Raw genomic sequence first — 23,315 nt, forward strand, 5'->3', positions numbered from 1 at the left:
GGTTGAACGATCACGCATATGTAATTATGAGATTATATATCGATTTTTATTTGTGTTAAAAATCAGGGGCGTGACACACATATTATTGTCTCTTTGCATCCTGTGCCTCCAATATTACCAGAGATGTATAATCTCTCCCTCTCATGGATCTCATTGTATAATAAGATAGCTGATTGACATGGCTATACCATGAAATGCCACTAGAAATGGATCATGGCAGGAGAGTCAATGTAAATATTATCCTAACATCCACACATGTGAGGAAATTGTAAATTGGGCTTGTGTCCATTGCACACTATATGAGTCTTTATCAAGCCACTTTTGAAAGGGCACTAGTAAAATTAAATTGCATTGACTAATAAGAACATTGAGATTCATTTCACATGCCTGATGTCTTTTGCTTACAATAAGCAAATTGAAAGCATTATTGTGTTATTTCACAAATTTATTGTAACCTCTTGAGTTTCCATTGAAACTAAATGTTTCTTAATCTGATTATCTTAGAACGTCATGTTCCTCAAGAAGTTTTTACAAAATGAAAAAAAAAAAAAATTCAAAATCTCAGGTTCTTGGATCTCTGATTATACGAGGGCCTGAAGTTCCTCCTCTTTATGACTATAGATATATTTATGTGTCTGAGAACTTGAGGTTCTCCATGTGATAAAGTTACTCTATTATTATGGATTATAGTCTTCAACTTGAAATTTTGAGTATATTATTTTGGCTAGCAGTTCAAAATGAATTTGGTCAATTCCAATTATCAGTATTTCACAATTAATGATGTTTACTAAAGCTATGGTAACACTCATATTAAGAGTTGTAGATTCTGATTTATGGCTCCAAATGAGCTACTATCATGTTACTGATTTGAAATATTGTTGCATTAAGTGCCTCCTATATTGTTGGAGAAGACTTTTTGTCATCTCATATATACTGTGTTAAATTTCTACAATAAATTGAGGCATACAGTGTTATGATCCAGAAGTTCATTGAACCAAATACACTATTTTGGCTTGACCGGTTACGTCATCTTTGTCTACCATGTTGCATGGAATCACATACAAGTTTTAATGACTACTAACCTTACTTACAAGCAAATTGTTTATTTACCGCATATTTGCGAGTGGTCACTTTAATGAGACTATCCTCCTGCCATGAGGGGGAGAAAGATTGTTCCTAAAGAACAACATGAATTGCTGTGAGATATTTATCCACTGTCTCATTTTGATTTTGAGAAATATCTAAGCTAGTGATTTAAAAAAAGATAGTGACAAAAATATGCTAAATGCAAAGGCATATGCGTCAGTTAAAGTCCCTAAAACCAACCATACTGTACATACATGTGCATTTGCAAGCATAATTAGCTATAATGGGCCACGCTCATTGTACCGCCAAAGGTACTAATTCCAACCAAAGGAATGACATGCAGACACACCACCAGGCGGGTTACAACCTCAGCGTCAGGGCACCTCCAGATCGCCTCCGACGCGCTGCCACGCGCCGCGCCAAGATAGCATCAGAAGCTTCTGAAACTGGAAACTGAAGCATATCAGTCCCACATCGAAAACAAGGAGGAGGTCAGCCTCCTCCTCACCTATAAAAGGTTCTCTCCTCTCTCCTCATTAATTACGCATTCAATACTTACCTACTGTTACTTTGTCAACATAAATACATTGACTAACTTAGGCATCGGAGAGTTGAAGACCGCCCAACGCGGTCTCCCTCTGACGCCCTTTGTATTTTACTTGACAGGTAGCGGAAGCTTTGAGAGCATCACAAGTATCGATCCGCCCACCGGATCAGCGTTAACAAAGGTTCAGCTACCGCCGGACTTTTAGACATTAACATTGGCGCCGTCTGTGGGAATCCTTGAACAAAAGGTCATCCTACCACATCCACCATGACTAACGGTAGCGGAGGAAACGCTGAGGAACAGGCGGACCAGTCCGCCATTCCCCAGCCCTCCGACCCAGCGGTAGGCGTTAACCGCACACTATTCACAACCCCGGCCAACCCCGGCGGTGAGGCAAATCCAAGCAGCAGCCGCCCGCCGGGCCAAGATCTCGTCACTATGTACGAGATAGCACTGGCGGATCTTCATAAGGCAAACAGAGAACGTGAGGAGGAGCGCAGGGAAAAGGCTGAAGCCCAAAGACAGGTGGCTACGCTCATGGCACGTTTTGAGGAACTAAAGAGGACGCTGGAGGCCACCGCCTGCCCAGCACAGAGCGAACAGTCACGTAGCACCAGGCGTAGTCGACCCGGCACTGGCACATTGGTACCAGGGCCGGTCATACAGATGCAGGTACCGCTGGACCCACCTGAATTGTTGGGAATGGGACCACCGCCCATCCCCCAACTAATGATAGAGCAGGAGGCGGAATCACTGCCGCATACCAACCGCTCGGAGGCTAGGGCGAGGACTGAAGGCAATCCGCCTGCGCCTTGGCTGATTCCGCCGGCGACGCAACCGCCCAGATATTGGAAAGGATGCACCAACTGGAGCAGAGATTGATCCGGGCGGAGTCGGGCGCCCCAGCGCCAACTCAGAATCCACTTTTGGCTTCTAGACCTGGGCCCTTCACCGCTGCGATTCTGCAAGCTATCAGACCAGCGTCTGCAAAAACCCCAAAGATGTCGCATTACGGCGGAATGTCTGATCCCTTCGTTCACATGGACACCTTCAAGAAAGTCACCAACAACAAGGGATTTGACGACGCCACCTTGTGCCACTTGTTCAGCGAAACGCTGGATGGCGAGGCAATGAACTGGTTCTTTGAGTGTCCGCCAGGGTCTGTCAGCTCATTCCATGCGCTATCACGGTTCATCTTATTGTCCGCCGGGCATCACAACACAAGTCAGCTGTTTAGCGTCAAGCAGGGGGAGGACGAATCACTGAAGGCCTTCGTCACAAGGTGGCGAGCGGCAGCGTCTCAGTGCCGTGACCTAGACAAAACAATGGCGTCGGCGGCCTTCAAGCAGGGACTTCTCAAGGGGCCATTCCTCTATCACCTCAACTACAATCACCCAAATGCGGCGTACGACCACATCATGAGTGAGGCGGTCATCCACGCCCAGGCGGAATTCATTACATATGGAGAAATCCCACCGCCACCAGCAACTCCAACAAAGTTGTCACGGCCATCCCCCAGTCATCAAGAAACCGCTAACAAGACCCCTTCAACACCGCCAACCGACAAAAAGAGGGAGTGGCAGCAGGGCCACCACCAGAGCAAGCGGCAGAAAGACCAGAATTACAACAAGGGCAACCGCCCAACCCATGGGGATAACCGCAACAAGCAGGCAGAGTCCTCGCAGCGGTACGCAGTGTTCACGGTCCTCACGGCCTCATATGAAGACATCTACAATCAGTGCAAGGATCAGATCCCACCGCCACCCCCTCCAAAATACCCAAAGACGGGCAAACCCAGGAACACCGGCAAGTGGTGCAAATACCACGAGGACAGCGGCCACAATACTAACAGCTGCAATGCTCTCAAAACGGCCATTGAGACCCTGTACCGTGACGGCAAGCTGGAGCAGTTCAAGGTACGCCAACCACCACCCGTAATTGCCAACGTTGAGACCTTGGGCCGCATCAACACCATCGATGGCGGCGCTCCAATCACCAGCATGTCTCACAGGACCAGAAAGCGCTATGCACGCGCCAATCACCCAAAGGAGGTCTGCAACATCCGCTACGAGAGGTCCGCCAAGCTCCCGAAATCAGGTTGGGAACCTATTACCTTCTCGGAGGAGGAGGAGCGCGGAGTGCATCTACCGCATGACGACCCATTCTTGGTCGACGCCATCCTTGGCAAATTCTCAGTTGGGAGAATCTTGGTGGACAGCGGGTCCGCTGTCAATGTCATCTTCAACGGTTGCTACAACCACCTCAAGCGGAATAAGAAACTACTCCAGGATCACGAGCCACTGCTCAGCTTCTCCGGCGACGTCACACAACCGCTGGGGTCGGATTACATGCGACTGGTTATTGGTACCAGTCCATGCATGGCGGAGGTACATACGGAGTTCATTATCGTCGATTGTTTCAGTTTGTACAACGCCATCATTGGACGACCAGCGCTTAACAAGCTCAAGTGCATCATCGCCGGATACATGCTACTCATGAAATTCCCCACACCCAACGGCACGGGCTGTGTGAGAGGAAGTCAGCAGTTGGCTCGAGAGTGCTATTCAACGATTGTGGCGCGGTCGGCGCGCCGCCATGAAATCCTGACGGTGGGTAATCAGGCACCGCCACCAAACATCTTTGAGGATCCTAGGGATGAGGAGAAGAAATATGTAAAGAAGGAACCGGTCAACCCGGAGACGTCGTTGAAGGTCATCTGCATCTCGGACGAGCACCCTGAGCGGACGGTCCGCATAGGCGCCCAGCTAGACCCAGAGGTAGCGGCGGAGCTCACTCAGTTCCTGCGTGATAACGCCGCCGTCTTTGCCTGGTCCTACGCTGACATGCCAGGTATCTCCCCTGAAATTATAACTCACAAGCTGACCATCAAACCTTCCTTTTATCCCATCAAGCAGAAGCGGAGGGCCTTTGATGAGGAAAAGTACCAGGCAATAGGAGAGGAAGTTGCCAAGCTCAAGGGCATTGGATTCATCCGCCAAGTCATCTATCCCCAGTGGATCTCCAATTTGGTAATGGTCAAGAAGCCCAGCGACAAGTGGCGGATGTGTGTCGACTTCAAAAATCTCAACAAGGCATGCCCAAAGGATAGTTTCCCGCTACCTCGTATCGATCAGCTAGTAGATGCAACCGCCGGACATGAGCTCCTCAGCATGATGGACGCTTTCTCCGGATATAATCAGATCAAGATGCATCCCAACGACCAGGAATGCACCACCTTCACCACTGACAAGGGCCTCTACTGCTACAATGTCATGCCTTTCGGTCTGAAGAACGCCGGTGCAACTTATCAGCGGTTGATGAACGCCATGTTCGCTGAGCATCTGGGAAAAATCATCGAGGTCTACGTGGACGACATGCTAGTTAAGAGCATAAAGGCCAGCGGACATGTGGCAAACCTCAAAATCATAGTAACCATTCTCCTGGCCTATGGTATGCGCCTCAACCCAGAAAAATGTTTCTTTGGGGTCACCGCCAGCAAATTTCTGGGTTACATCGTCAGCGAGCGGGGCATCGAGGCTAACCCAGACAAGGTGCAGGCCATCCTTGACCTGGCGGACCCTGAGTATAAGGTGCACGTCCAATGCCTCCAGGGCAAGTTAACCGCCCTATCTCGATTCATCTCCAGACTGACAGATAAGTGTGCCCCATTTTTCAAGCTCCTCAAAATGACTCACAAGAAAGTCATCAACTGGAACCCAGAATGTCAGGCGGCGTTCCAGGGCCTGAAGGAATACCTAGCGGCAGTCCCTCTCCTTTCTGTCCCTGTGCAAGGAGAGACACTGTTCATCTACCTAGCGGTCTCGGTGTCGGCGGTAAGCTGCGCCATTGTCCGGCGGGAAGGCCAAGACGAGCTCCCAGTGTTCTACGCCGGCAGAGGCATGAACGGAGCAGAAACAAGGTATCCTCCCTTGGAGCAACTAGCCCTCGCACTCATCGTTGCCGCCAGACGCCTCCGCCAATACTTCCAGGCTCACACCATCCATGTGTTAACCAATCAACCGCTGAGGCAAGTTATGCAGAACCCTGAACACTCAGGGCGCCTCAGCAAGTGGGCCATTGAGCTCAGCGAGTTCGACATAGACTACAAGCCAAGAACCGCCATGAAGGGCCAGGCAGTGGCGGACTTCATCGCTGAACTCACCGAGCGTCAGCCAGAACCCGGTATCGAGACAGGGCCTGGAACAGAAATGGTAACCGCTGAGGAAGCAACTCCCCCACAGTCAGATTAGAACCTGCATGTGGACGGCTCCGCCAGCGCCAAGGCCAGCGGCGCCGGAGTCATCTTAACAGGACCCGGGGGACTGAACGCGGAGTACGCGTTGAAATTCAACTTCAAAGCTTCAAACAACATGGCGGAGTACGAGGCCCTCATTGCCGGCTTGCTCCTCGCCATTGACTCAGGGGCTGACAGCGTCAACATATTCAGCGACTCTCAATTAGTCGTTAACCAGGTCAACGACAGCTTCCAAGCCAAGAACCAGCAGTTAGCGTCATATTTGGGGTACGTCAAAACGTTGCTCAAAAAGTTCAAATTTCACACTATCACACAAATCCCTAGGCAAAAGAACGCTAAGGCTGATTCACTGGCGAGACTGGCAACCGCCCAACCACATCAAAGTCCAGCGGACACAAGAGTGGAGTGCCTTGACAGGCCGAGTATCACAAAGGCCCTGGCGGAGATCTTCAGCATTGAGGTCAGTCCCAACTGGATGGACGAGATCATTGCATACAAGCGCAACGGCACATTGCCAGAGGATAAGGTCCAGGCGAGACAGCTCAAGCGGAGAGCAACTCGCTACAACATCCAGAATGGCAAGCTTTACCGCCAAGGATTCACCCATCCCAACCTCCGCTGCCTAACCCCAGAAGAGGGAAAGGTCGTCCTAGCGGAAATCCATGGCGGAGAATGTGGAAACCACTCCGGCGCCAGATCCTTGGCCAACCGCACAATGCGACAGGGCTACTTCTGGCCCACACTTGGTGATGACGCCCGGCGGATTTCGAGGTCTTGCCACAAATGCCAACAGTTTGCAGATCTCCCACATGCACCGGCAGAGCCGCTGTCAATTATCATCGGCCTATGGATTCACTCCACGTGGGGCCTCGATTTGATGGGAAAGTTCCAAACCGCCAAGGGCCAGTTCAAGTACATTATTGTTGCCATCGATTACAACAGCAAGTGGATAGAGGCTGAGCCACTGACGGCAATAACTACCGCCAAGGTAATTCACTTCCTCTGGAAGAACATCTATTGCCGCTATGGTGTCCCACATACAATCATTACAGACAACGGCACACAGTTTAACAACAAGGAACTCATCTCCTTTACCGCCAACCTTGGCACCAAGTTGAGTTTTGCATCTGTCGCCCATCCCCAAACCAACGGCCAGGTCGAAGCAGCAAACAAGATAATCAAGAAGCTGCTAAAAAAGAAGCTCGACGACGCCAAGGGTTTATGGACGGAGAAGCTGCCAGAAGTTCTATGGGCTATCCGGACAACTTCAACTTCAGCCACCGGCGAAACACCCTTTTGTATGATGTTCGGAACAGAGGCTGTCCTACCTGTTGAAGTAACTCAGCCTACCGCTAGGATCGAAGGCTACTGCCCAGAGACCAACAGCGACGGCGTCAACCTGGACAGGGACCTCCTAGAAGAAAAAAGACACAAGGCTCATTTGCGCAACTTGCAAAACAAACAACGGGTATCGCGTTTCTACAACGCCAGAGTCAAGGCCCGGAACCTCCAATTGGGGGACTGGGTAATGAAGGAAGTAATTCCACCGCCAACAAAACTCCGCCCAACTTGGGAAGGTCCATACAAAATTGTGGAAGTCGTTAGCCCAGGCACCTTCTACTTAATGGACAAGGATGGCGTCACGTCGACCCACCCTTGGAATACCGAACACCTTCGGTATTATTACAAATAGTCATCCGCTACCCAGGAGCATCTTGACTTAGCTAAATTTTTGTTCAGTATTTAGCTAAGGGAAGCTACCCAACGGGTACTACCCCACTTTTGTACACGCTGACCAATCAGCTATCAATGAAACGAGGAATTATTCAAACCATTGTTACCAAGTCTAGCACTGAGGGCAACTGGCAACGCCAGCAATCGTCAGCGGACCTCGTCCGCTACATGGTGCACTTGGACCAATCTTAATTCCTTTAATGTTTCATTGATTGACAAAAGAAAAATATAAGTCAAAGTACTAGCGGTACAAACACATCATAGCAAACACAACTTCGAAAATTTCATTCCATTTCAAAATATTTGTTACAAGTTATTATGCCTTAGCGGCTACAAAAAAAAAAAAGAATACAATGCGGTCCCAGCTAGCCTCAGGGGTTGCCCTCGGCATCTTCTGCTTCGGCAGGCGGCGGCACGATCGCTCGACTCGTTTGATCGGACCCTCGGGCTGTCGGACTTGGGGTCTCTATGGTACCGTCCGCCCGGGTGTGCGCCGCCAGGAATCCAGCCCGCGACACCTCCGACGGGGTAGGATTGGGGGTCTGCTGAGACCCTTCCGCCGGATGTACACCGCTTTCTCCACTGCCTGAGCGGGCGCCCCCCGCTGGGGCAGGCATGACATCTTTCTCCGGCGGGGCACTCTTGGCCGGCGGCGCATCAGGCTGTGACGCTTTGGCGAAGTCGATGGCGCCCTTCCGCTTCAGCATGTCAATGTTTGCTCGGGCCCCAGCCTTCGCTGACTCGGTCATCGCCTTTGCATACTCCGCCGACTGCTTGAATGCTTCAACAGCGGCGGCCGCGGCAGTATCCCCTTCAGCCCTCAGGCGGGCAACCTGGCCTTCCAGCCGCTTCAGCTCCGTCGCCCTGGCGGCGGACTCCCGCTGCACAATAATAAGCTTCTTGTCCTTAGCGGCTATCCGCTCCTGCAGCAGGGCAATGTCCTCCTCTAACTTGGAGACGCGGTCATTCCTCTCCAAGTCCCGCTCAATGGCCACGTTGAGCTTACCGCGGGCGTCGGCAAAGTCACATTCCGCCTTGGCCAGCCGCCTTTCTGTCTCCGCCAGCTTCTCCCTCGCCTCCGCCAGCTCCCTCTGGAGGCTTTGAATCTCCTCCCTCAGCTCCTCTTCCACCAGAGGCTACTTCTTCGCCGCCTCAAACATGTCGTGCAGCCCAGCTGATATCTGACCAAACGCCGAGCTGTAGGGCGATTGGTCAATCGCTGTCGGGCGCGAGATCCCCGCTAGGCCGCCAAACCCTAGCCTTTCGCACAGATGGAAGAGGAACTCCCGCTCACCATCTGTCATAAACTCCGCGTAGGCGGCGAAGGAGTCTAGGTCACTGGCGGCGGACGCCTCCCCTTCCACCACAGCAGCCTTAAGCGAGGCTTGACGGGCCTTCTTCTGCCGCCGGCTCCCGATAATCTCCACATCCTCCCCCTCTTCCTTGTCGGGGGAGTCTATCTGCCGGCGCTTCTTCTCAAGCACCCTTGTGTTCCCGCCAGCGGCCCTCGTCACCCTCAGCAGCGGTTCCTCCCTTGGGGCGGTGACAGTCCCTGCCAGCTGCACCGGTCTTTCTTTCTGGGAACCACGCCTGTTGGCGGGTACCCTTTCCTTTGGAGTAGCCGCTGTGGCGGCCCCCTTTTTGCCGCCTGCACGACGGGCAGGCCGTCGTCACCAAGGTGAGAGTGGAGCGGCATCTGCAACACCACCGGAACCTCGGACTGGCTCAGCGCCAGTGTCTCGGGGTTCACTACAGTCTGCTGGGCCGCCAACCCCTCGGCGTACATTGTCTCCAGGAAGTTATCAATCTCCGCACGGTCCATTGCTTTTTCGAAAGCGTCGCGGCTCGATTTGTTACCTGGCGGAGTTTCTAAAAAATAATAAACCAGTCAGTCTGGGCTACTTATTACAAAAAAAAGAGCAGTATGACGGAAATTTCTTACCAACGGAGCGAGTTAGCTTCTGATCGACTAACAACTCCCAACCAGTCAGAAGTCGGAAGTCCAGCAAGTTGCGATTCCGCCAACAACCTCGGATCCGCGCCACGCGACACTCCTCCTCGCGCGTTAGGTTGTACCGCAGTCCCGCTGTACAAACACAAATCGATTAGTAAAGGTATGTCCGCAAAATACAAGCACCCGCTAGATGCAGTCAGCGGAAACTGGTTACCAACCTCGGATAGGTTGGAACTCCGACTTAATCCTAAACGTCGGCCCTTCATCATTCGCCCCAGCCTGATACTCCCACCCCTCTGTGGCGACGCAGAAGGTCCCCCGCCAGTAGGACATTGAATCCCTTAGATTCTCGATCAGCTTGGGCGCTCCCTGGCGGCGGCTCAGGTTCACTTGCCCTCTGCAACCCTGGCGCTTCACGTAGACCAGCTCGTAGAAGTACAGCACTTCCGCCACAGTAGGTCCCTCGCACCCGGACAACCGCCACAGCGAGTTCATCGCCAGCATCAACCGCCACATGTTGGGGCAAATCTGACCAAAAGCAAGGCCAAACTCGCATACCAAGATTTGGAGATTTGGCACCAGCGGGAGCGTCACTCCTTGGCGGAATATCGCCTCATGCACGGCCGCGAATCCCCCTGGGAGAATCGACGCTTTCTCATCCACCGTCGGTGGGCGCAGCTTCACCGAGCCCGGCAACCGGAACGTCTTCTTCATTCGAGTGACGGCGGCGGCATTCATCCGCCCTCCTGCCTCGTCAACGGCGGTGCCATCCTGGAGGAACCACGCTGACTCAGCATTCTCCCCAGCTGTCTCTTCTTCCCCAGCGGAGCCGTTGGCAGCGCTATTGCTCGCCAAACGCTCGTCACGCCAAGCTTTGGCAGCAGCGGCCTCACCCGCCCTAGAGCTCTCTGGACGTGGACCACGACCCATAGCTACTTCCCAGGGTATGGTCTGTAGCGGCTCAACCTCTAGCGGTTCTGGCAGTGAGGTTCCTGCATGGGCAGACGGACGCAACGAGTCAATAAATATCCTATCCGCCGCGCTGAACGACACGTCAGACCTGGAATCCTCACTGCTCGAAATCTCTATGACGTTAGCCATCCCACACCCTAAAACCCACACCAGTTAGCACAAACACAGATCTAGCCTATTCTTACATCAATTATAGCCAAGAACATCAAGAACAATTTACCCAGAAAATGCCAAAATAAGAACAAACACACTCAACCCAGATTCGACCATCTAGCTCATCCCTAAACGCCAACTCCCTGCCAACCACCATAACCCAACCCCCCCCCCCCCCAACCTCACTTCACACCTCAGAACACGCCAAATAACAGAAACCATCCCAAACCCAAAAACAACAAAAACCCAGAAAATAGCAGATTCAATGAAACAGGGAAAAGGGAATCCAGGTACCAACCTCGGTGGTGAAGCCTACGAGGTGATGGTGCGCAGCAATCTTAGGGGGGTAAGATCGTCGTTTCTCCGGGAACGGTATCTCAAAGCTCCGGCAACCTCTTTCTTCGGTCTCGGACGAACATAGCAAGAGGACGACGACTGTGAGTTTGAAGCTTTTACCAAAGTGTCAAATCTCGCTGAGTTCCCCCCCCCCCTTTTTATGTCAACATCAGCGCGTTCTCAGCCGTCCGCTCAAAAACGACATCACACAACAGCCGTACACGTGTCGCAGACCTCCACTTACTCTCCGGATTAACCGAGGCGTCGCCTCGGTTACGGAATCCATAATTACTATCATTTATGGCGAGAAGACGGCCAGGCTTAGGAGACAAACCTCCGCACGCTAACCCTCTACGGGTTGGACACGTGTCAACCACCACCAGACGAAGCGTCTGGTGGAAGTAACCACTAGGGATGACTTCCCCAACCGTCCGAAGTCTCCGCTGAGCGAAACCCCGTCAACGGAACTTCTCCCTTGTCATCTTCCAAGAGACGAAGTCTCCGCTGAGCGGAACCCCGCCAGCGGAGCTTCTCCCTTGTCATCGTCCAAGAGACGAAGTCTCCGCTGAGCGAAAACCCGCCAGCGGAGCTTCTCCCTTGTCATCGTCCAAGAGACGAAGTCTCCGCTGAGCGAAACCCCGCTAGCAGAACTTCTCCCTTGCCATCCTGCAAGCGGGGCGTCTTCCGCCACACACATCTGGCGGACCCCTTTTCATCTTGCAAGTTGCGTACTTTGTTCAGCGCAATATCGCTCAATAAAGTACCGCCAGGCACGTCTACTGGACGCTGCTTCCTGCTGCAGTCAGTGGGGGGATATCCGCCAGCGGCGGATCCCGAGGCCACGCCTCACTCTGACAACGATCGCCACGCGGCGTTACGGTCAGACGGTCCTTACGGGACACGGGGACTTGTCAACAGTCTACGACAACCCTGATCAGGCACGTTGACCCCGTAACTCGGGTACTAAGATTGGGTTCGCTACCCAACACCCTCTGCTCCGTGCAGCTCCCCCTCAACAAACAATTTGCCGACCATCCGGAGGTCTATCTTAGCCGGGGAGTGGGGGACTCCCTGGGGGGCCTAGCAGGGGCCCACCCGAAAAGGTATAAAGCGTTTGCTCACAAAATCCATGGTTGATAACGCACTGACGCTAATTATGCTCTCGCAAGACTAGCGGAACAAAACGCTTCAAACCGCCGAGCAACTCCCCAACCAAGATTACCCTCCTTGACTGGGGACTTGGGGGACTTGTACATACATGTGCATTTGCAAGCATAATTAGCTATAATGGGCCACGCTCATTGTACCGCCACAGGTACTAATTCCAACCAAAGGAATGACATGCAGACACACCGCCAGGCGGGCTACAACCTCAGCGTCAGGGCACCTCCAGATCGCCTCCGACGCGCCGCCACGCGCCGCGCCAAGATAGCATCAGAAGCTTTTGAAACTGGAAACTGAAGCATATCAGTCCCACATCAAAAACAAGGAGGAGGTCAGCCTCCTCCTCACCTATAAAAGGTTCTCTCCTCTCTCCTCATTAATTACGCATTCAATACTTACCTACTGTTACTTTGTCAACATAAATACATTGACTAACTTAGGCATCGGAGAGTTGAAGACCGTCCAACGCGGTCTCCCTCTGACGCCCTTTGTATTTTACTTGACAGGTAGCAGAAGCTTTGAGAGCATCACAAGTATCGATCCGCCCACCGGATCAGCGTTAACAAAGGTTCAGCTACCGCCGGACTTTTAGACATTAACACATACTATTACAAATAATCTAGACCCCATTTGATTTGTGGTATACATGTATCCAAATGACATGGTTCTCCTGAAGAGAATGTCATAAAACAATGTCAGAGCACCTAATATGGCTACACATACAAAGGTTGTAAGTATGCCATTAGGGAATGATGTATTGGTGATACAATAATACATCAATATGGTTACTGCTCATGAATTAAATGTTTTTGATCTAAATGTTAGTTTGGTCCGCCACCAACTAATGAAGATGTTCACTCCAAAGAAAGTGATAGATATTTGAGTGCATCTTTTGCGTATGATCATAATAAGATAGTCTTCCCGCCGTTAGGGGGAGGAAAGACTACTATCATTTGAATAACGGCGTGAATTTGTGTGGAATGTATCTATCAGGTCTAAAGTTTTAAGCTCCCAAAAATGAGAGATTATACAAGCCCTATATTGCTCTACATGAGATTATAAGTAAAAAGATTCACATTCTCTACGTGATTCATCTATGAGAGTTGATTGTCCTAGAAGTGACAATGTATGCCCCAGAAGTGGCATCGGTACCCAATATCAATAAGCTTATTATAGCTAATGCATGCATATAAGAATGTGTGGGATCTATGATTAATGATCATCGATATGATAATTTACAAATGGTAGCTACCAAAGAAACATCATTAAGGGTTGTATTGATGTCTACCATGTTTCATTATGAATGTCGACAAAGTATATTACTGGCCAAATTGGAAATAGGCAATTCCAATGAAATTGAATATTTGAAACATGATCAAATACTTAGACCTTTTACCCTACAAGTTACAAAAGGGCATTTACTAAAGTGAAGATAAATCACTACGACACAATGTCTATTTATAGAGACATGAGATTGTGAACATCTTCCCTTATACGAATGACAATTTTCTATAAATACAGTGTTACATATAGCTGTTATACTGACGAGAGATTTATGGCACGTTATCAACATATATTATGAAGATCTTAAAGACACATTGCTAAAAGCAAAATCTCAAAAGTAAAGTGTCATTATAAGCGTATTGCTTATCAAATCCTTGAAGGATTCAAATGCAAGTCCATGAATAGTTGAAAGAGCCTGAAGCTCACTTATGGAATCAAAGAGTCTAAAGCTAGATCATATGTACTCATTTCGTTATAGTCAACATGATCTAAATTGCCTCAATAAGTACTATGACAAGACTATGGAATTGAATTCGAGTTATCATTATAGTGTTGCAACATATTCTAACTTTCACAAAGTTATGAATTAGGATTAATTTCAGTTTACCTCCTTGAGGTTTGGGCCTAACATCATGTTAGTTCCTGCGGTTTCAATTTAATCAACAACACTCATATACTCTCAATTTTGATCAGTCGTGTCCAATTTTTATTGCTCTGTCCAAATTGGACGTTAATCGTTAACGTGGACATTCAGACTCCTACAATTAGGCCCACCTGAGGGGCTAAATTTGTCAATTCAGTAATAATGAAAGAAAGAAGGAGAGAATCTCGATCTTGGCATTGCAAGACGCATCATCTCCTCCTACTCCGTCTCCCTCAAGTGACTCCCTTTCTCTTCCTCCTTGGGATTCGTCACCGTCGTAATCGAGATGAGAGAACTAAAGCCATCCGCTTCAACGACAGAGTTTTGGATGCTTTATAACCCCTTCGTCTTCTAGGATTTTTCGGTTTTATTTTTCCGTTTCGGTCTCTTCGCCAAGGAATGGATCGGACAACGACCAAACTGATTGGAGGTGTTTGGCTTGGGATTGTCAATCTCCATAGACGACATCATCTAGTTCTAGTTCTCTTTTCCCATCTCAAATATCCTTCATTAACAAATCACACCAGCACTGATTAGTCCAATTTAGCTACCAGAAAAACGCAAGAGATGATGGAGATTGAGGTGGAAGGAATACATACCTGAGATTGCTCTGGCGGCGATTTCACAGTGACCGCTGAGATTGAAAGTTGCTTCTACAGCTCTTCTCTCTAGCTTGGACTCACGAATCAAAACAGAACTTGTAAGGGTGTAAATGAGCCGAGCCGGAGCCAATACCAGGGTGATCATGTTCGGCTCATTTATTTTTTATCGAGCTCGAGCCGGGCTAAAGCTTGAATTTTTTTTCCGTGCTCCAGCTCGGCTTGGCTTTAATATTTTTCTTAAGCCCGAGCTAGGCTCTGCTCGGCTCGATTTATTGGACAAGATCGAGCTTAACTAGGCTCGGCTGGGTTCATTTGACTTTAAATTTAAAATTAAAAAAGGAAGAAAGAAAATTAAAATAATAATCCAAAATTTGATGTCTAACCATCAGACAAATCCCTTTTGACTTTATTGTAATATATTTTACTTAAAATCTCATATTCTCTTCTAATTGAAAAGGAATGTAAAAAAAAGAATTAAAGATTTGAGATCAGAAAAATTATATTTTTATTTATATTATAAATTTTCATGAGTCGAGTTTTAACAAACGTCGAGGTTCAACAAACTCGAGCTACTCATGAGCTAGACGAGCCGAATATATCCTTGTTCAACCTCGGCTTGTTTTTTTGTCGAGCCTAATATTGAGCTCATACTCGGCTCATTTATCTTACGAACACGAGCCGAACGAGCTACAATCGAGACGAATACGAGTCGAACACGAGCTGTATCGAGCCTATTTACAGTCTTAAGAACTGGATCTTCAATCACATTTCACTGTATAATCAGTTCAATTTTGTGTGCGAAAACTTTATAGGTCTGCGTTCAATTGAGGTTTGTAGGGTTTGAAATTGATTAGAGTGGAAGAATCTACGTTTCAGATTGGGGGTTTTTGGTTAATTTGGAGGTGAATTGGGATATGTATCGATGTTAGGGCTTGAATTTTTGTGATGCAAGAGATAATTGGATTAGATGTAGTGTGATCGCCACTCGTGGTGGTGAGCGAGGATTCAAATTCAAGGAGTTGAATTTCTTGTATGGAAACTCGGAGCCGGAAGCTGGTGGAGACCACCTCAACATCCCATTCATCTTCGTCTAGATTTTTTGGGCGCCAGAAATAGTTGCGGGGAAAGGAAGATCAGAGGAAGAGAAGAATAATTTTTTTTTTTTTTTTTGTCGTGGGGTTTGTTAGATTGTGGGATTTTGGGGTACAACCGTAATTTAGCCCCTAAGTTTGGGAGAGTGACCAAATTTTAACATCCACATCAGCGGTTAACGTCCAATTTGGACGGAGCAATAAAAATTAGACACGGCTGATTAAAATTGAAAGTATAGGGGTGTTGTTGATTAAATTGAAACCGCAAGGACTAACATGATGTTAGGCCCAAACCTCAGGGAGGTAAATTGAAATTAATCCTATGAATTATTTAGAGCTCTTGAAGAGCTTAGATGAGACTTATCAATACACAAAGATATTGATGTATATGGCTAGGTATGCCATGATGATTTTTTAATGTTTTAAACTATACAAAGTGAAATGTGTCAATTTCTTTATATTGTTTAACTATTACTTTGTGTATGAATTTGAGCATATGAGAATGTTTCTAACCTTATCATATGAGGTAAGGTTTGTTGAAAATCGTCTAGCTTTGTTGGTATTGCTTAAACTTTGCAGGTATGAAAATTTGTGATGAGCCCCTATATGCAAAGCACACATGGTCTCACTTCAGTGATAGACATATCTGTATGTGTCATTGTGTTCATCACACATCTTTGCATCATATGCATTTTGTATGCTATCACGACCATATACATTTCAGAGTCATACGTCATACTTCAACATTACATAATACGGGCATACGTACAATGTGTAACATGCATCTCATATAAACATTCATGCACCTCGATGCATTTGACTCAAATGTCACTTAGATTGCCCTAGCGCAATCAATATGCTCTTTGTACACTCTTATCTTATTACATGTACTAGACTGACGATGGGCCCCGTGGCACCTGTGAGCCCCGGAAAAGTTTAACGAGCTAAATTGAGATTGTTCGATAAACTAATTAATGATCTCGGTAATCATCAAAGTGCTCGAGAATATTTTCAAAAATTTTCATAAGGTGAAATCCTCGATTTAGGAGTTGGATAATAAAGTATACGTCACGACGAGTTCGTGGAAATTTTCAGGGAATTTTCCGGTTACCCGAGCTATTTATAGCGATTTTTCGGAGTTGTGGGATTTTAGAAAATGAATTAAAGAAATAGGAAGAATGCGGTGCGATATGAGCCGTTTATTCCCTCCACCGCTTGATCATGGCCGTCCATCGTTAATTGGATCAATCTATATATATGAGTTTTGATTGTGGGAATGCCAGAAGGATCGAGAGAGATAGAGAGAGCGAGAGCTGGGAGCTCTGACCCTAGACGAAGCGACCCGTCCGGAACTTCCATGTCCAGCCACCCCACGACGGCGAGCGGGTACCCACGTCTTCGTCTCGCTGTCGCCTACCTCCTTGTAGCCTCTGATCGTCCATGCACTGAACGGAGAAGGGGACTCGACGACTGGAAGCTCCGGGACCTCTCCGGCGAGCTCTCAATTCCCGGAGATTCCGACCACCATTTTGGCTACCTGTAGTATGAAACATCATCTCCTCGTCATGCTCTACAAGCCCGTCCAATTAGTTTTTGAATTTGATCGGGTTTAATTGACTTGGTTTCTGGGTTCGGTCTCGGGCAGCCGTGTTCTTGGACACCGGCGACTTCTCCGACGCGTCTGGGTGTCCTCAACTCGTTCTCTGACTGTCATCATCGTCTTGGAACCCGAAAACGTGGAAGGTTGAGCTGAAATAGGTGGTCGGGCTACGTTGACAGTGTCAGGTATGTTCTGCAGAACGTGGCCACCATCCGTGGTGGCAGTTTCGATTTTTCTGGTAACCTCTTCTCTTCGATTTGGTGTTGTGAGTTAGAAACTAATTCCTAGTCTTGTCTATAAACCCAGAGTTCGTCAAATTTGAAAACTGACGAGAAAGAAGGATCAGCTCATCGTTGAGTTTCAATCAGGAAGCCGCTGCGAGGAAGTTTGAATTCCAGGGGGTAAACTAGATAGAAAGAAGGTAAATTCGATGGCTCTATCAAATTTGTTAATCCATGAAAGTTGAGAACTTGTGGTGGCTATGCGACGTTGTTATGACCAAATAATTAATTAGATTTATTATTTGGACATAATTAGGTTTTTCGGGTAAAACCGAACCTATTGGGCCTAAACGATTGTCGAGCTTTTCGTGTGGACTTGGGCTTCACTAAATGAGATTTAAATGAAAGCCCAAGACACATTTTTAGTGCCCAATAACAAGTATGGACCAGCCAAAATATTGGCTTTATGAAAGTCAATATTTTCTTTTAGTAATTGGAGTTATTTCCTATTATATAAAAGTGAAAGCATGGACAAAGAGAATAAGTGTGTCTCCACACTATTATTTTCAGATTTGAGAGAGAGAGAGAGAAGGAGTTCTTTCTTGGTCCATTACAAAATTAAAGGAAAGAAGAACACTTGCATAATTTCTTCTTTTCTTTCATCTTTCTTCATCTCTTGATTCACTTGGTGAAGATCCTTAGAGGCTATATCCTTTTGTGGCTTTACTTGTTACATCAAAGAGAAGATTACAAGCACAAGAAGGAGTTCTTAATCCAAGGTGCTTCAAGGTGGAGGAAACACACACAAGGAGAGATCAAGGAGAGGAACTTTGGTGGTTCACTTGGATCGGATTAAAATCACGCTCCAAGGGTGAGTAGAACATAAACTCCCTCTTTGTTCTTCCTTACTATGCATGCTATGTTTATATACATATCACAATAAGCCAAGATCATGGGTTAAAGGAATGGATTTTATGTTTAGTTAGTAGTTTAATGGTTAAACTAATTCCGCACTAATTAAAAAGTTTTGAAATCCATCCATTCCTTCAATTGGTATCAGAGCCATTGGCTTAATTTTGGTATGTTATAAACATGGCTAAGTATGTTGGTTGATGTGATTTTCTTAAGCTTAGAGTAATATGTAATTTAGATCATAAAATTTGCTTTATCATAAAAGTTATGATGCATGTGATGCAAGGTAGATTTTATGATAGCAAGAAAAGTTTCTAGAAATTACATGTAAGAAGTGGTTTAAGTTTTATGAAACTTTGATGCATATGAGATATGTATTAAGGGATTCTATATGTTTCTTAATTAAGGTGTTAATCTTAGAAACATGTTGGATTATATATGCTTTAGGGTATGCATGATTTTTGGCTTCAAAGATGAAGTAAACAAGTGTTCAATGGAAGAACACAAAGCTGAAATTTTATTTCCAGCTTTGGAACATGTCTAATCTAGTTATGAACTAGCTAATTTTTCATGGTGTTTGTTTTTCACTTTTGATCCATAAATTCATGAATTCAAATTTACCTAATAGTTAATGATGACATAAAATCATTTCCATGTTTCCCTCACCAAAAGGTTGGTAGAGTTAGTCATCTTTACTATTAGTTTCTCTAAATTACTCACCAAAAGTTGGAATGAGATAAAAGACATGTCTCCCTAAATTATGAGATAAAAGACATGTCTCCCTAAATCACTCACCAAAAGTTGGTGATGCATGATGAGAAACATCATCCCCTAAATTACTCACCAAAAGTTGGTGTTGCATGATGTAAGACATCATCCCCTAAATCACTCATCAAAAGTGATGTGAGACATCATCCCCTAAATTACTCACCAAAAGTTAGTGTTGCATGATGTAAGACATCATCCCCTAAATCACTCAATTAATTTACTTGCATTAAATTAAAGTAATTTAGTGGTTAATTTATTTTGAATAAGTTAATTATGCTTGTTTAATTAACCTTATTAATCTTGGTTAATTAAAGGATGATTATAGACTATGGCCTAATATAATTGAGCATGAGATTGGCCGACTATTCATTTTGAATGAATGTGGTTATGTAATTAAAGTAGTTAATTCATTTGGGTTATGTAATTAATTTAGTTAATTCATTTGGTTGTGTAACTAAGTAGCTTATTTAATTTATTCAAGTTTGATTAAATTTAAATGGGAGCTTGTATGCCCCTTATCCACTCTTGTAATAGAAGATGGAGGCACATGAGGATGATTCAAAGAAGAAGTTTGAAGTCATCTAGCCTTGAAAGAAGTTCAAGTGCAAAGTGTAATAGCTTAGCTTAGTTATTTAATTCTCCTAATCGTTACGCGTAATTAAAATCAACCACCCAAACATAACATTGATCCAACATATTGGCTCATGTTGGATCAAACAACAAGTCCATAATCATCCTATGTGACCTATTATAATTGCATGTTCATTGCACTTGATCAAGTAATTTTATATTTCCCATGATTCCATTTGAAAAATGTTTTTGATGAAATCAAATTGTTTTCTGAAAACAATTAGTGGGAGTATTTTATTATAGATCAAGTATAATGAATGTGTGATTGCATTAGGATCAAAGCAAATGCAATGTGATTGTTATTAATGAGATTATTAAATATGAGACCTTAAAATTCCCTCAAAGTGATATTAAGTTGAAAAACGAAGAAGTCATTATGAATGCTTCTTTGTGGCCTTCCAACATTGTAATCTCCTAGTAGATGTTCTTGCATGTGAATATCATTCCGAACGGAGGTATTTCTTGCTAGGAGCATTAAAGAGAGGTTATTCAACATTTGATGTTGTAAGGTAAGGACAAATCTTGGTCAATATTCTATTATGATGAGATTTAATTTTTGATCTCTATACTTACATGAGATGTTGGGTATAGCTTAACTAGAGTAATTTATCAATATCCTATTATGGTGAGACTTAATTACTTTAGAGGCCAAAGTTATGGATATTCACATTTGATGTGATTGGATAAGAGTATCCTCTCATGGAAATTAAGTTGACTTATAGTTCTGTTATGATGCGGTTGGCTTAATGAAAATGAGTCTTCCATACTCACTAAGAGTTTTAATTTATACTCTCGAATTCCTTTGAGGGATTTGGAATTTGTTAAAATAGTGAGAGGGTGCCATTTGATTCTTAAGACCCGAGTCACTTGGTTTTAAAATCAATCTCACTTCTTTTATTTTATGTTATGTAGACTGCAATATGTCAGGACATCCTATCACCAAAATTCTCAATGAAAATCGTCTTGAGGGCCCAAACTTCAATGACTAGCTCCGCAATTTGAAAATTGTATTGACATTCGATAAGATCGCTTATGTCTTACAAAATGCACCCCCTCACACTCCTTTGGCTCAAGATGCAACCGATGAGCAACGTGTTGCTTATCAAAAGCATAAGGATGATGACACTCAAGCTAAATGTGTTATGCTTGCATCCATGAACTCACAACTTCAGAAGCAACATGAGAATATGGATAGCGCCAGTTCTATATTACTCCATCTCACTGAATTGTTTGGTGAGAGAAATAGAAATGTGCGATTCACAGCTGTCAATGAGCTTGTTAAGACAAAGCATGTGAGGGGTGCTCCTGTGCATCAACATGGTCTAAAAATGATAGGCCTTATTGAGCAAATTCAAGACCTTGGATTTGCACTTGATGCGGAGCTAGCTCAAGATCTTCTTCTATCCTCCCTAGATGATTCATTTTCTCAGTTCATAATGAACTATAATATGCAACAAATGGATCATACTCTTTCTGATCTTCTCAATATGCTGGTATCAGCTGAGAAGCAAATCAAGAAAGAGAGTGGGAGTGTGGCCATTGTCGCTTTTTCTTCCAAGTCCAAAGGCAAGGGAAAAGGGAAGAAGAAACAAGTGGCAAAGCCTAAAAGAGCAGTCCAAAAGAAGAAGAAGAAGGAACAAAAGGAACCAAAAGGTGTTTGTTTCTTTTGCAACAAGGATGGGCATTGGAAGAGGAATTGCAAAGCTTATCTTGCATCCTTGAAGAACCAGTCTTCAACAGCAGGTATGATCAATGTGATTGAATCAATACTTACAGTTAATAATACTTCCACTTGGATAATTGATTCAGGTGCATCTCACCATGTTTGCACTTCGTTGCAGGACCTAGTGGGAGCTAGGAAGCTAAAAGCTGGAGAAATCACCCTACGTGTAGGAAATGGCACAAGAGTTGACGCCAAAGCCGTGGGGACTTATGTTTTGAAGTTACCATCAGGAGATACATTGGAGTTAAATAATTGTCTTTATCTTCCTATATGTATAAAGAACCTTATCTCCATCTCCATGCTTTTGAAGGATGGTTATAGAGTAGTTTTTGATAAACTAAGTGGTTCTGTATCTATTAATGAACGCATGATATGTCATGCTAATATTATTGATGGTCTCTTTCATCTAGCTTTAGATGGTAGTATTAATTGTATGAAGGAAAATGCTTTGGGATCTAAGAGATCTCGGGAAACGGTTAACCCCATTAAGATGTGGCACCTTAAGCTTGGTCATATTAGCCAAGATAGAATTCACAAATTATCCAAAAATGGATATTTAGAGTCGTTAGGATCTGATCCTATGCCTACTTGTGAGTCTTGTCTAATAGGAAAAATGACCAAGTCACATTATGGTGGACAAAGAACAAGAGTTAAAGAACTCCTAGGCCTAATACATACCGATGTATGTGGTCCCATGTCCACTATTAGTAGAGGTGGATTCTCATACTTCATAACCTTTACCGATGATTATTCTCGGTTTGGTTATTTATACCTTATGAAGAACAAATCTGAAGCCTTTGAAAAGTTCAAAGAATTTAAGAATGAAGTTGAGAAACAAACCGACAGAAGTATTAAGGCTCTAAGATCTGATCGAGGAGGCGAATACTTAAGCAATGAGTTTATTGATTATCTCAAACAAGAAGGCATTGTTTCTTCATTAGCTCCTCCTAGAACACCACAACTCAATGGTGTCTCTGAAAGGAGAAATCGAACTTTGTTAGACATGGTTCGTTCCATGATGAGCTATACTGATTTACCTATATCCTTTTGGGGATATGCACTTCAAACAGCAATTTATTTGTTGAATAAAGTGCCTTCCAAGTCCGTCCCTCTTACACCATATGAGATGTGGCATGGGAAGAAACCAAGTCTCAATCATATTAAGATTTGGGGTTGTCCAGCTTATGTCAAAAGACTAGAAGCAGGCAAGCTTGAAGCTAGATCAAGCAAGTGTTTATTTGTGGGATATCCTAAAGATAGTTTAGGATATTATTTCTATCAACCTGAAGAACAAAAGGTGTTTGTTAGCAGGAATGCCACTTTCCTTGAAAGGGACTACGTCCTTGATGGAAATGTTGAGCAAATGGTAGAACTCAAGGAAGTGTCCAACAAGCCACAAACTAACACTCCATTTCCCATTGAACAACTTCCTGAACCAACTATAACACAAACTCCAAGAATTTCTAGTAGGATCCGGATACCTCCCAAGAGGTATGGTTTGTGTCATGAAAGCCTTGGAGAGTTAAATCTCCTTGGTGACAATGAAAACCTGTATGATCCTTCTAGTTATAATGAAGCAATGTCAAATGTTGACTCAAAGCAATGGCAAGAAGCCATGGAATCTGAGATTGACTCTATGT

The sequence above is a fragment of the Rosa rugosa genome, chromosome 5 (assembly GCF_958449725.1).
Source record: "Rosa rugosa chromosome 5, drRosRugo1.1, whole genome shotgun sequence".
Classification (NCBI taxonomy): Eukaryota; Viridiplantae; Streptophyta; class Magnoliopsida; order Rosales; family Rosaceae; genus Rosa; species Rosa rugosa.